The following is a 14660-nucleotide window of genomic DNA, read 5'->3' as shown; positions in this document are numbered from 1 at the left end:
GGGGGGTTGTCGTGCGCATGATGGAAAATCGTTGAATAGACATGGGAGCACGATGACGGCTCTTTGAGTTTCATCCCTCTCTCCATCACCGCCTTAATCCCTCCTCCCTTCCCCACTTTCCTAAAGGCACAAACTCTGCCAGTTGTCACCTCAGAGTATTGAAGGCCCCGCTGAAGCACTCCACTCCGCGGGAGGAGAATGTCAGCCCAGGCTCGGGGCAGTTTTGACAAACAGAGTATATATTGATACATGATAAAGTATGCTAGAAATCACTCGACTGCTGAGGGCTACTATAGTTTTAATATCATCATTTGAATTAACAAGCATTCTGTGGAGAAATAATGAGCTTTCATTATTCAGAACATCATCCTTACCCCGGCGGAGACTCGCAGGGCTATTAGTGCTTGAGAACTTAATGAAAAGAAGATAAAGAAGGTTTGAGATAAAAGTTTGAATGGCCACACTTGGTAACCAGAGTTAAAATTTAATGCGGCTGCAGCAGATGACGGATGAGCTTCTTATCTGGAGCTCGGGGAACGTGTAGACAGGGGATCCGCTTTGGAAGGTGGACTGTTAAAGAATGTCTCTCGCCTCCTGCTTTCCCCGGACACATCCAGCTGTGGAGGAGTGGCAACCTGGGCGCCAGCCCCCCCCCCCCCCCCACGTCTTACCCTGCTGCACAGCGGTTCGTACCAAACCCACGGATGAGCGGGTGAAACGCACTTTTAGATTGAGGGCCAAAAGACACTGTTGCTCGGCCGAAATGATATCCCAGTAAATTAACTTTGATTGCAAAATATGTCTGACTATCACTGTGCCCAAAGTGGAGTCGGCCTGACTTCCCGTCCAAAGGGCTGTGGCGACACTGTGTGACATAATTAATGATTAGTTATCAACAGGAAAAGATAATTGATGCCCACAGGAGTTGGTGGTTTAAGTGAAGACAGATCAGCAGAGGCTATGAAAAAGTAAAATAATTCCCAAAATGTAAAAAAAAAAAAAAATCTCATCTGTTCTGTTTCATCTATTTCATTTTTCACTACAGTCACATTAATACATGCAGGACCGCCTGAGGGTAAAATCTCGTCATTCAGCCAACCCTGTGGTGATGCCTGTTCTCCAAAACAAGTAGCGCTTCCCCTGTGCTTTGGCTGCAGCCTATTACATAAGTGACATTCGCAAGGTCGACAAAACATGGAAAATAAATCAAGCCCCCAAAAATATTTTCTCTATTTTGCACAAAGCTAATAACAGTGATGAGCAATCTTGCAGAGGAAATTGTGCTATCTGCACGATCTGTGGATGGGGAAACGGTACAGATGCAACAGTGCAGTGGCGCACAATGAGAAACACGCACTTGAAGACGTACACATGCACACACACACACAAAATAGCAACAAAAAAAAAAAGCAGCTACCACTCCTTGAGTCCCCCTGCTAGATGCTGTGTTTGTCCCAAGGGCCTTAAGGGAAGTATGTTTGCTTGCTGAACCATTGTGAAGTCTCCAACAGACATGTCTAGCTCGCTGCTGCGTCGGGCTGTGCTGTGCTCTGCTGGAGGAGATCTCTGTGAATGGGAGGGGAATGCATTGATTTGATGAATGAGTGCATATTTGTGGGAGTACTGGTGGCCAATGTGCAGTCTGGTGCGAGAAGTTATTTTTGTGGCTGCAACTTGACAACAAAGCCTTTAGCTCTGAGCGCAGGCTGCAAGAATCACAGTTCACTGGGTGGCTAGCAGAGATGTGCTTTTCCCACAGCGACCTGCTCTGGAGGAGGAGTCTCCGAGGCTTCATCCACACGGCTCCATTTTGGATTGAAAGTGGTGTTTTTTCAAATGAACGTCCACATACTATAACGCGTCTCACATTGCACATCACGTGACCACTCGTGCACACTGAGCACAAGCATGCCAGCGTAAACAGGTAGGCGCAGATTGCTCAAATAGCAGCTCAACTCCTACGCAAGAAAGCAGTTGTATGGTTGTGAAATGCTGCACATCAACGCTTGTTATTGATTATCCGTGTTGAGGTCTACACCGGTAGCCGAGGCTAATGGCGGTTTTTTTTCTTCAGGAGGGGGGGGGGCCATGAGCTAGTGTTGTACTTTCTTGCAATTCATGCAAATCTATCCAAAAATAACGAGAAACTTTTCACCTTTCGCAAATGGGTTACAAAGTCTGAATTCACACAGGCCTCAGACAAGGAGTTAAACGTAGACAGACACAAAGTTGGGCTTTTATGGGCATCTTCCCTCGAGCTCCGATGACTTAGCCCAAAGTGTTCCCGGCTGTGTTTCCATTTAGCGGTGTGTTGCACCAGGTCCCGTTCCCATACATCAGGACACATATGCTGTCAATGTGCCTTTCAGTTTATAAAACTCTTTAACTTGGCCTATATAATCTTTTTAAAATAACCAATTAATACTTCAACAAGGACAATAAAGTTTGACATCAAACCCAGGTGTTTTAGGGCAAAAGGGAAATATTATTTCAATGCATTTTGCTCCGTGACTTTTACTATTCGTAGCCACGATGCGGTTCATACTTCAAAGGAGCTGCTTAATTTTCTAAGTTCCCATAAAGGTTCCTTATCCATAATGGCAACTCCATTTATGGTGGCCATATAACTTTAATTAAACACACCCATTCGTCAGCTGGTACAAGCACTTAACACGGAACAGTAACAATACGACCTGGTAAAGAGGTGCGGAGGGAGAAGAGAGAGGCTGAGGTCGCTCTAGTGTTTCACGGCCTTAGCTGGAATTCAGAGTTTCCCCAAGATCGCTGGAGTGCTCTCACACTTAAAGGTTAATACAGGTCCAATTTACAATTACCGATGTTTTCCTACACTGGAGCCATTTGAAGACAGTTTAAATTAATTAAGGATCGCCTGTTATTCAGGTTTTTGACCCTCTTGAACATGGTGTGCTTGAAAGTCTTTAAAGACAAACAGCATTGGAATTCATGCTTTTGTCAGGGGCTAGTGGTGAAGATGAAGGATTTTCCTCTCATGTTAATCTACGATTACCACGGATGATGTATTTTTGATTGAATCAAGGCTCAACGTGACATGCTGATCCATCAAATAGTCAGGATTTTATTACAGTCGTGCTATGAGTTTCAAAGTTCGCCAAACTGAACTATCGTTAAATATATTGCCAACATTTGTTTTTAGAACGGATTTTACTTTAATTGCTGGTGTTATCCCCCGTCTGATGTGACATTCACCTAGTATGTGTATGTTTAATCAATATCCTCACTCATAATCCTATAAAAAATACTCTGAGAGGAGTTAAATGTGACACAAAAAAGCAGACCCTGGTTTAAACATATTTTGTAATTTAAAGGAATTTATAAGGGGGCATAATACTGCTTCATTTATAGATGATCTCGGCCTCTTTAATTCAGTTCTGCTGCATCATTTTTATGGGACGGGCCAGGGACAGCCTGCAGGGTAGGGCTGGGGGATGGAGAGGAGCGGGGTGTAAGCCCTGTGCAAGTATTCACGTGCCCAGAAAGCAGGAAGGCATCATGAAAAACGTCCCACTAATCATTTCAGTGCAGCGTCGGAGAGGAAGAGGGCTTCATGCACGTAAAGGCGCGCACGTGCACGACAACAGGTGATTCTCATGCAACCAGAAAGGGACACAGTTTGTGTTTAGATCCACCCGAGACAGAGATAAAGTCCCGTCAGAGGCCTCACTCATCTGAAACCACTGAGACCAAGTTCAGTTTGTTTCCACAAGATGATCCAGCCCTGAGATGTGAGGACACCTCGCTTAGATAGCTGGAGTAGTGAGCGGCTGTCATCTCAAGAGGAATCTTGCTCTTAATTTCCCCTGGAATCACAAACAGCTGTTATTTGAATAAGACCAAATCACTGTCACATGGCCGCGGGGGCCCGGAGTAGCAGCAACGCAACCGCCGCTGCTCCTGGCTGTCACTACCCCGATGGCCATTTCTAACGCCGACCCCTTTCAGGTACTTTTAATGTCCTTGTCTCCTCGTGAGACTGTGGGGGTTACAGAATACTGCAAAGTGAAATCTGGGTAATATGTATTCCTTTACTATGCTCTGACCTGAGCCCCAAAAGGACGCACAAACCCGCTGTCCGCGTCCTGCTAATAAAGATGGGATCTGCTTTGTCGTCTCTATTTTTCTTTTTTTTCCTGTTTCCTTCCCGACCCAGGATGTATGGGCCTCATCTCACTCCATTCTTTCCCAGGATCCCACACTCCTGCCATGTGTTGTTACTTATCACAAACATATGGTTTAATTTCTGCAGACGGCCGACGGGGAGCAGTCACTACAGCAAACACAGACCAACAGCTAGGTCCTGTCGATTTTCCTCCTGAACATTCACATCTAGAGTTACTTCATCAGACATATGGAACTCGAAACTGTCGCTTTTGCCACGTTCTTTTTTTTTAGTCGACATATTTTAATCACGTTTGTCACATTTTGTTATGTTGCAGCTTTTTTAACAATCTGTTCTACAGTCTAGTTTGAATACACACTCACATCCAAGAAGACGATTCTTATTACAACTTTTCAGACCCTTTGCATCCATCCACAGAGTCCATCGGTGGTAATTCAAGTGATTGGACATGATTTTAAAAAGGCAAACATTTGTGTATGAATGGCTTCGCTGCTGCATATCAGATTAAAAACCAAACCCCGAGGTCACAAGAGCTTCCTGTGTAGCTCAAGGACAGGATTGTGGCGAGGCACAGATCTTGGGAAGGCTACAAAAATGTTTCCGCTGCATTGAAGGTCACCAAGAGCACAGTAGCCTGGGACACAGAGGTCGCCAAAGGAGATCCTATTTGGAGATGGGACGACCTTGCAGAAGGACAGTCAGCACTGCAGCCCAAAAACCAATTCTGACATCAGGGCAGCCTCTCCTCGAAGTAAGAGACACTTGAAAGCCTACCTAGTTGGCAAAAAAAAAACACTTTCATGCTATCTCAGAGGGTAACATCTAGGTGAACATCTCTGAAAATGGCCGAAAACCCTCAAATCCAGGTGTACCAAGCTAGCGTCATTCCCACGAAGACTCAAGGCTGTAATGACTGAGGTGCATCCACAAAGCAAACAGAGCAAAGGGTCTGTGTCCATATCTCATTGTGATATTCCAGTATCTAACTGGTGTTCGGGTTTTACCAGCGTAGCTAATCTTCCATTAAACAACCCCCCACATCTTAACTCAGAACAACATGTCAACAGTCTGGCTGGAGTAAATCATGACTCAAGGTGTCAGGCATTTTTATTACCCCCAAAGGAATCTTATAGGCATTCCATTATGCCAACTTTACACACTGACATAGCTGAGGTTAAATAATTACAGTGAACACCTTCCACCATGTAGTGTACCTCCTCTCACTCATCGGCTACAAGTAGTGAAACTGGTACTGATTAGTTGGTGAGTTTTGACGTTGGGCCACGTACCATAAATAAAACTGACATTTTGGTTCTCCATAGAGAATTTTAAAGAGTTCTTATTAATTTATAATGTATACTTAGTAGTTATTCTATTTTCTGTAATAGGGCACTATGGGTACTATCTGAACTTGCAAGGTCGATTTGGACTGATATACGGAGGTGGAGCCTCTAAATGAGAATGTCACTCCGGTGAGGTTAACGTATATGCACGTAGATATTGTCGTCCCCGTGGAGATCTGTCTTCCTTATCTCAGCCAAGCAACAGTAACCGTTCTAACAACTGCGTCCTCTAAATAATACTGCACATAATTAGGCTGTACTCTCGCTAGCCTAGAGGCTTTACTGAAAGCATGGCTTGTATTTACACATCTGACAGTTGAGGGAGAGAGAGAGAGAGAGAGAGAGAGAGAGAGAGAGAGAGAGAGAGAGAGAGAGAGAGAGATGGCAGCACGCGGCAGTGATCTTCTGCAGACCACACTTCAGAAGACAGACATGAGCGTAAAGAAGCAGAAATGCAAATGAGCGTGTCCATCCATCCAAGGCTGCGCTCAAAGCTTTTACACATGTGAACTTTAAATACCACCCACCCAGCTCCATCCCATCGCCTGTCTGTCAGCGCCTGTCTTCACAAAGGGCAGCGGACTGAACTCTTTAGTCATTGATTATGTGATTATACCGGCCGAGTGTGTATCTAACGTTGTTCTGTGGACGCGTCTCACGAGGAGCTGGCTTCTTCCTCGGGACTGGGATGCGCTACGTGTATGGGTTAGCACGAGTGGGAGTGCAGGCGGACATGTTTGTGCGTTTGATCAGCCACTGTTCACCTCACCATGTGTGGAACTCGTCAAATCTGCGAGACAGGCTCATTTATTTTATCCCACGTTTCGGGAGGTTAACACGCAACACACTGTTTTGTTTTATTCTCGGTCCAACTCCTGCCGATAAACAGTAGCTGTTTTCTGAAAAATTCACGTTGATTTAGGGACCGGTTTCCATTTTTTTCATCTGAGGCTCGGACAAAAAAGGCAGTGTTGTTGTTGTGCGTTACTCATCGCCGTCCTATTGTGTGGGATTTGCCCGCTGTACTGATCACAAGGTAAGAGCCAAATCATCAGGTGAGTCAGAGAGAGCAGCATTCCTTCATCAACACTGTGAGTCTGAGAGCTACCACACAGGTAGACACACACACAACCACACACACACACACATACACACACACACACACACTCTGCAGGTGTGCCATAAATTAGGTGCATGAGTAACTGTCTAGAAGAAGGAGAAAAAAAGAAGGCCAGCAGACCCACTCATAAACAGATGTACCATGGTATCCTTCACACACATAGGCATACCTACTTACCTACTACTAATAGTATCACAATCTGCTATGTTTGTATAGATATTATATGAAATGTGTGTGTAACTGCACAGCTAAATAATTAGTAGCTCTGTAAAGGGTTTGTTAAAATATATTGTGTCTGCAGCCCCTGTGTCAATGTGGTTAGAATAGACCACCCAGGATTACATACAGTCTCTGGCCTGTATACAATTTGCTGTTGCTACTATTACTGTTGTTTTCCATGCTATACATATTTATATACTTATAAATGTCAAAATACACATATGTGGAGAGAAGCCATTTTAAATTTCCTCGTAACTGAGTAGATTTACAATGAGGATCTTTAAATCTTAATATTAAATCAGTGCACGACTTCTGACTGTTGATTTGTGTGTCAACGCCAGTGACACACAAATCATTTTTTCTGAAAGTGGTTTCCTGTTCACAGTCACTGCGGAATGTGGCGGATTGCAATGGCAACTTGACAGTCCGGTTCCGCGTCGGCCTGTGACGAGCTCAACCAAAAGGTCAGGGACATCAAAGCCTGGAAGCGGCTTCAAAACCGAGCTCTACACCTCCGACAACTACACACCATTTGTGTACGTGCGTTTGAGTTGTGAGGGGGGGGGGGGTGAATTTTGAATAATGGGTTTAAATGCAGGCCTGCCAAAAGGTACTATTGTTTCATGTTGATGGGTCAACAGTAGAAACACTTTGATACTCGTGTGCTATGGGAAGCTGGTGGTGAGTGGAGCAGACCTGGTTGTAAAGGGACACGAGGACTGCTAAGATTAAAAAATCGAACGGTGAGTATTTTGTTGAATGCGAATCGTCAGAGTTGTTGTCCAAATTCTTGCACTTAATTTTGGGGCTAAAATTAAGAGCGTGGAAAGGGCGAGAGCTACAATGCACTTGACATCCGGTGACCTACTGCAGGTTTGGAATGCACTTGCTCTTGAGAAACTTGATTGAAAGATAAAAAGGAATGTGACTCTGTGCGCTCGTGGGTTTGTTTGAATACTATTCATTAACGGAGGATGCAAGACCATCGGCGCGGAGTTGTGTCTCAAAAACTCTGCAAAGTCACATTAACTAAGGAAAACACTTTATTTGTTTTTGTGGGGGCACCGGAAAAAATTAATTTGTTAGCCCGACACAAATAAAACAGCTCATGCATAAATATGCCCGTAACTTTAAGACAAAAGGAGAACAGCTCTATCTTCGTGGCAAGGGGGGGGGGGATTTCTCTCCTTATCAAAGCAACACAGGGCAAGATTAAAGAGTCAAAATCCTCCCCACGTGTGCATAGTTTATGTGTATTCATTCCTGCATGCCTGCCCCCGGACGTTCTCTCTCTCTCCTCCTCAACCCCCCGCCCCCCCCCCCCCCCCTCCCGCCCTCCCTCCCTCTCGTCACTCGCCCCGTAGCATTGGGAGCCAGCTGCCAGGTTCTCCTCTTTAGCATCAATCCATCCGTCCCTCCATCCTCACCCCTGGAGGAGTCTGCATTAATCAGTCCTGTTCCGACGGAGGTCTTGCTGCAGTCTAGCTGTTGTGTTTCCTCTCGTTTGTTACCATGCAGATGTGGCCCCACGGTGAAGTCACATCCATCCTCGTACAGTGTGGTTACGCAGCCGGTCGATAACGTTCGATAGCAGCAGGACATTGGTCTGTCCACTCTTTCAACCCAGCCGCTGACCGAGGCGAATTCTAATTCTAAACTTCGTATCACTCCGTCAACCTGCAACAAAGGCTCAGATGACATGTATTTCTTCATCAAACATGAGAATAGAAAGTCTATATGTATTTGTTGTGTGTTGTTCACCATAGAGACCGATGCTGGAGAGATAAGCTTTGGTAGAGCAGCGGTATTGTTATTGATCATGGTTCAGAGTTGGATCAGAAATAGAGGATCGAGAGTCAACAACACTGGAGTTTGCAAATTGTGGCTTCCAGTACATGTGATATTTTGGCACATGTAGTCAAGACACAAACAAAGACACAGCAAACAAGGTACAAGTGAGGGATGTAATAGCTTCTCAGTTTATTTATTTGCTCTGTATAATTTAAGTTAATACTTTATATTTAATAAGTTATATAAATTTAAGGAGTACAAATGTGAGAATGACACATAGGGACAAATATAAGAAAGAGAAAAGAACCGAAAACTACAGGAAGATCACAAATTGTCACAAATTTAACTTTATCATTAACTTTCACTTAAATTATTAATAATAACATAATCTTATTACAATAATAGGGATACATTGAATGGTCCCAGAAGGCACAACTCAACCTGTGCACCCAAGAGACAAGTGAGTGGGCCCTCACAAGATGGAAGAACACGAATCGCAAAATTATTGGATCTCATTGAACATAATCACATTTGGTTTGCATTCAGTTCATCAAAGATGAACATATAACACCCTTTCCATATTGCTCTGATGTGTATATTTACATTCAAAGGCGTTCTAATGCTAGTCCTGCTTCTCTCTGCTGCAGCGGATCCAAATCAAGCTGTCTGCCAGCGTGCCAGCGTGTCCAGAGGGCGTCACCACACATACTGCACTGAGCTAGGAACAAGCACCACTGCATTTAGCGGGTTTACAGTGGCTGCCAGAGGCCAGTGAGGACCAGAGTCGCGAGAGGAAATATTGTCCAGAAAGATGCAAAGATAAGGTGAGGAGAAATAGAAAAGCGAAAATTGGGAATGGATGATTCTAGAGCAGAGGAGTGAAAAGTGGATGAGAGAGGAGGTGGAGGATGGCAGGAGGGCAGCATGCAGATTGCCCGGGACCTGACTGGCATATTCTTGGACGGCCAACAGACATGGAGCGAGGGAGAAGGGGAGGGAGTGGGGTTGGGGGAGCTGGGGAAAGTTAGAGCCCTCCGGTTGTTCTGTACCACTGCCAGCCCCAGAAGTGTGGCTAGGAGATAGCAGGCCCACGTGCAGCGGTGCACCAGCATACACACACATGCAGCGACGGTGAAAATGAGGGGATGGAGCATGCATGGGATCAACCACGGAGAAGAGAAATTGCGCTAAGGAAAAAGGAGTACAGCGTAGGTATAGAGAATACACATTTTAGATAAAGAAACGGGAGAGATAGAAAAATCCTTCACTTGAGAGTTAGCAGGATCTGTTTGGTGGCTACCTGACTCCTGCAAAAAATATGATTCTCCTGAGAGGCTCCGTTTCCAGTCAAAATCTGGTGGAGCCAAACTCCATCTTTTCACAGATAGAGAGAGAGAGAGAGAGCATGTGGCTGCATCTTCAGTCAGGTCAGCTCTCTCTCTCTCTCTCTCTCTCTCTCTCTCTCTCTCTCTCTCTCTCTGCTTATATACTTTTTCTATCTGTTGGCTCCACGCTCTCATTGGTGATGGGGAGTGCTGGACCTCGAGGCCCTGTGTGCTGGTTTGGGCCAATTATAGGGATTCTCATCAGTGCCGGCCTGCCTTCTTGCTGCAGGCGCAGAGCACACAGACCAGCTGAGGGGCCGCACAGGTCAACTCTGTACCCCTCACATCTCTACACAATGAGCCTACCTGGGAGATGGGAGATGCTGCGTGTACGGCTGGTTTTGCAGATCTGATATATGGAAGACTAAAAAATTGAAAATGCGCTGGCCGTTTATCTAAATTATGTAACAACTTTGCAACACTGGTCGTGATGTATTAGCATTCAAGCAGTGAAATGCAAACAAACTGAAGCAGCTTAAAAATGGTTAGTCTTTTTCAAGCTCAGCCGGCTGGAGAAATACAATAGAAGGCTCTTTGAAACTTTACTGGTGTGATGTTACATAAAATATATAACTAAAATAAATAAGCAATACAATTTGCATGTCTTGAAATTCAACTTGAACAAGCTGGTCTCACCAACAGTATTGCATCTCCACTTAGGTCAATTGTTTTTGGTGAGATTGTCTATTTTATTTTTTTTGTACAGCCGTCCTTTCAGCCTTGAAGGTAAAGTAAATCATGGTACCTGATGAGTGAGGTGTCTGCAGACTCCGGTGTCCATGTAGTGTTATGTTAGAACTGCTTGTTGTTCAACCAACTTAAGCTTATGCTGTCACAGTATAGTTAGAATAATCACAAAATCGACCTTGTTATGTTACGGATCGCTATTTGGGTTTAAGTGAGTACTTCCTGAAGGTAAGAGGACCTCACCGTCATCATGGTTACAATAATAAACACATGACTAGAAACACCTTAAACTAGAACAGCACTCAGTAGAGTGGATGTCTGCGCCAAGGCCCAACAGTGTCCTTACGTGCAATCAAGCTGCATCTAATTTCACACACTCATAGATATCAGCTCTCTAAATATGGTAGTTGTTTTTTTCATCAAGTTCCATGTACTATTTCCTGGGTAAACTGCATCCACAACAAAATTGTTTAGGTTTTTCACTGGCCCATTCTTCATCCTCCCAACAACTTTTGTGCTAATCTGTCCCTTATTGTTTGCGTAACCCTGCTGAATAACAAACAGACAAACTCAGACACAAAGATAATGAATGTGAACTACTGTCACAGATACAATGAACAAAATTTAAATGATAATTGCAATTTAGTCTAAATACCATGACTACACACACCATGACCATTGCTTGTCCTCACCCTCGAATATGACCAGAATTAATACAACTATTACTATATTAGATACAAAAAATGATTACAACACAATAAGAGGCTTTTGCCTTTTCTTCAGCCGTCCTTTTAAAATTAGGCTGTGATCCAGACAAAAGGAAAAGCACTAATGTAGATTTACTGCCTTAAACATGATCTGATACTGGTCTCAGTCGGTATCTGTACGAAGACCAGTTTGGATAGGTTGACTACAAGGTTACAAACACCCAATGCAGGCTCCATAACAACAGCAGGCACAGCACTAGCTCAAGTATACACTTTATTCAACCATAACTAGGAGCTCGGAGGGAAATTCGGCTGAGAAACTGGATTAAGCATGACCGAATCTTCTTAAGTGGTTAGAAAATCAAAGCACACAGCTGAATGTTTGCCCCATACACATTGGCTTTGGGATGAAAGGCTTGGCCGAGCTTGTGAACTAGCAGTGACACCGGAAAGGTTTTTCTTTTTTGTCTAAATTATCTGCTTTTTATTGTACTGGAACTTTGAACAGTGTTGGTCTGTGTGTTCGCCGCTGAAACAGAAACTCAAACATGGCCTGGAACTGTGTGTCTTGGAGAGGGAACCAAACTTGTGGCCTGTTTGGCGGGGCTGCAGCAGCAAAGCCCTGAAAGTGGATTGTGCTGGTGCCGTGGATTAGCAGAAGGCAGCACCCGCCAATGTGTGTGTGTGTGTGTGTGTGTGTGTGTGAAAAAATAAGTATTTGTGCATGTCTGTGTGTTGGCGCTGGAGGCTAGCGTGTGGTGAGGAGGGAGATTCGCACCTCCATGCACACTGCTGAAAACCTGCAAACCATTGCATTTACAAGTCTCAGTATAGTGAGGTAAACACCCCCCCCCCCCACCCCCGTCCCGAGAAGATTTTTTTAAAGGAAATGCGCACAAAAAAAACATAAACAAAACAGTGATGCCACTGAGGAGGGATTTTCTTTGCCCCTAAAACTTTGCCAAATTGTCAAATGATGCTTGTCATCCACGTGCAAACATTCCCTGATTCACATGGACTTAAGCCTGCTGACAAAAAGGAAAACACATTTTGTGAGGTCACACTCGCTTACAGAAAGTAGCACTGACATCAAAATGTTCTCACTGAGATCACGTTAATCCCCTGAACACAAATTTAAGTGCCCTCGATTTTATTAAATATTAAAATATATGAAAAAAAATACTCATGTGTATTAAAAAACTGATTCTAAGACCCAGATTCCTGTCCCACAATGCAATGGGGGATGTTAATGCTAGTTAAAGAGGGGGGGGAATGGCACACAGGAAGCTTTAAATCTGTGTCAGGAAGAAAGACATTAGACCCCCGCAAGATGTTCATTTAGGAGAAACCTGGCGAGAAGGTAAGTACGTCGGTGGCCCATTAATTACAATAATCACGTTGTAGGTGTTAGAATAATTCATTAACTCAAATTTAGTTAAGGCTTCATTTAATAAGTCCTTGTTGGTCAGGAGAATAAGAGACGGGAGCGAGGGAGGCGGGAGGGAGACGAAGATAGAAAGAAAGAGGAGGGGAGTGCTGAGGAGACCGATACAGGGTGCCTATTAAACCACAAGGCCGGGATTGTCAATTTGTGTTTGAGCGTTCCACTGGGACAACTGTTCCGTTCTTTTTAAGAGATATATCATTTTATAAAAGACCAAAGGGAGGGAAAGAGGAGACAAAAACTGGGGGATGGAAGGGTGGCGGTGAAACAAGGGAGGGATGGATGGAGGGTGTTATGGAGGAGGGGCGGTTGGTAAGGGAATCAGTTATGCCTACTATATTTAACTGACCCATAAATCTGTTTTTAAATTCCCCTCCATTTAAAAAAAATGCCCAGGCGAACGGCGGAAGGCATGGGAAGGGAAGAAGGGAGGGTTTTTCTTTTTCGCGCCAGCTGTTAAGTACCACAATCCATGCATAGCCGGCGCTACATTTATCCTAACAATGTAATTGGTCCAGCTCCCTTGGCTGGTGGCTCAGTTACTGGCCCTCCCTCAGGCCCCTGAATTTGTCTGGTTGTGTGTGTGTGTGTGTGTGTGTGTGTGCGTGTGCATGCACGACCGAGGCCCTCCCCTCAGCCCTGAAACCATGAGAAATCCCTGGCTTCCATTGAGACTCACTGGGGGGGGTTGGGGGGGGGACACGACGGCTAAGCTAACGCTGCTAATGCTAACAAAAACTAAACACACCTGCCAAGAGCGTCACTGCAGGGCTATGAGTGCACGTGTGTGAGTGCACGTGTGAGTGTGTGTAGTGGGAAAGTGGTTATGAGTGGGGCTGTAGCTTGCACCGCAGGCAACAGTTGAAAAGCAATACACACACACACAGACCCACACGCACGCACACACGCACACACAATTAACATTATGCATTCCATAGCCCTTTACTATAACCCTGACCTTAGTTGTGAGGACTGATCACACCATGTCCTCATTATTTATGGTCTGTAACTAAAAGTGGTTCTGACAAAGATAGAAGTACATAAACTCACACAAACAAGCCCCCCCCCCCCAACAACCCCAACCCACCAAACCTCCTCATTCTCGTCTTTCTGTCTGACACATGTACATTACACACACACACACACACAGACACACACACACACACACACACACACACACACACACACTCTCTCTCTCTGCATCGAGCCTCGGTGCAATTATGAGGAGGAGGACAAAAGCTTCACAGACAGAGGCAACATAAGGGCTGGCTCACTGTTTCACCTGGAGCTAAATATCCAAAGCGAGGGGGAGTTAAGAGAGGCGAGGGAGGCGTGGAAGAGGAAGGAGGGATGGGGGAGAGCGATGGATGGATGGGGGGATGAGGCGACGGCAGGACAAGAAGGAAGGAGAAGGGTGAGGAGAGGGGAAAGCAGGTGGTTAATCGCAACCATTGTGTGGCTGGATAGGACATTTTAAAGTTTTGTAGACTCTTGTCATTATCATGTTCAAGCTTTTAGTTAAATTTGAGTTTAAACTTTGCTCAGGAGGAAGAATTTTGTGAAAGATCACGGACAGGGGGTGACTTGGGGAGGTTACAGATTAAATTCGGGGTGCTGGAAAAGTAAGAATGAGACTGGGGGTGGGGGTTTTTTTGGGGGGGGGGGGTTGTCAATTAGAGATGAGGAGGGAGGACAGTGGGCCAGTGGAGAGAGGTTAGGATAAGGATAGATGTCGGGGAAGGGGCGAGGAGGAGCAGGGAGGTGGAGGAGACGGAGGAGCTGCATAATGAAGTGCTGGGCTAATT

The sequence above is a fragment of the Platichthys flesus genome, chromosome 21 (assembly GCF_949316205.1).
Source record: "Platichthys flesus chromosome 21, fPlaFle2.1, whole genome shotgun sequence".
NCBI classification, from domain to species: domain Eukaryota; kingdom Metazoa; phylum Chordata; class Actinopteri; order Pleuronectiformes; family Pleuronectidae; genus Platichthys; species Platichthys flesus.
Note: the sequence above shows the minus strand (reverse complement) of the source record.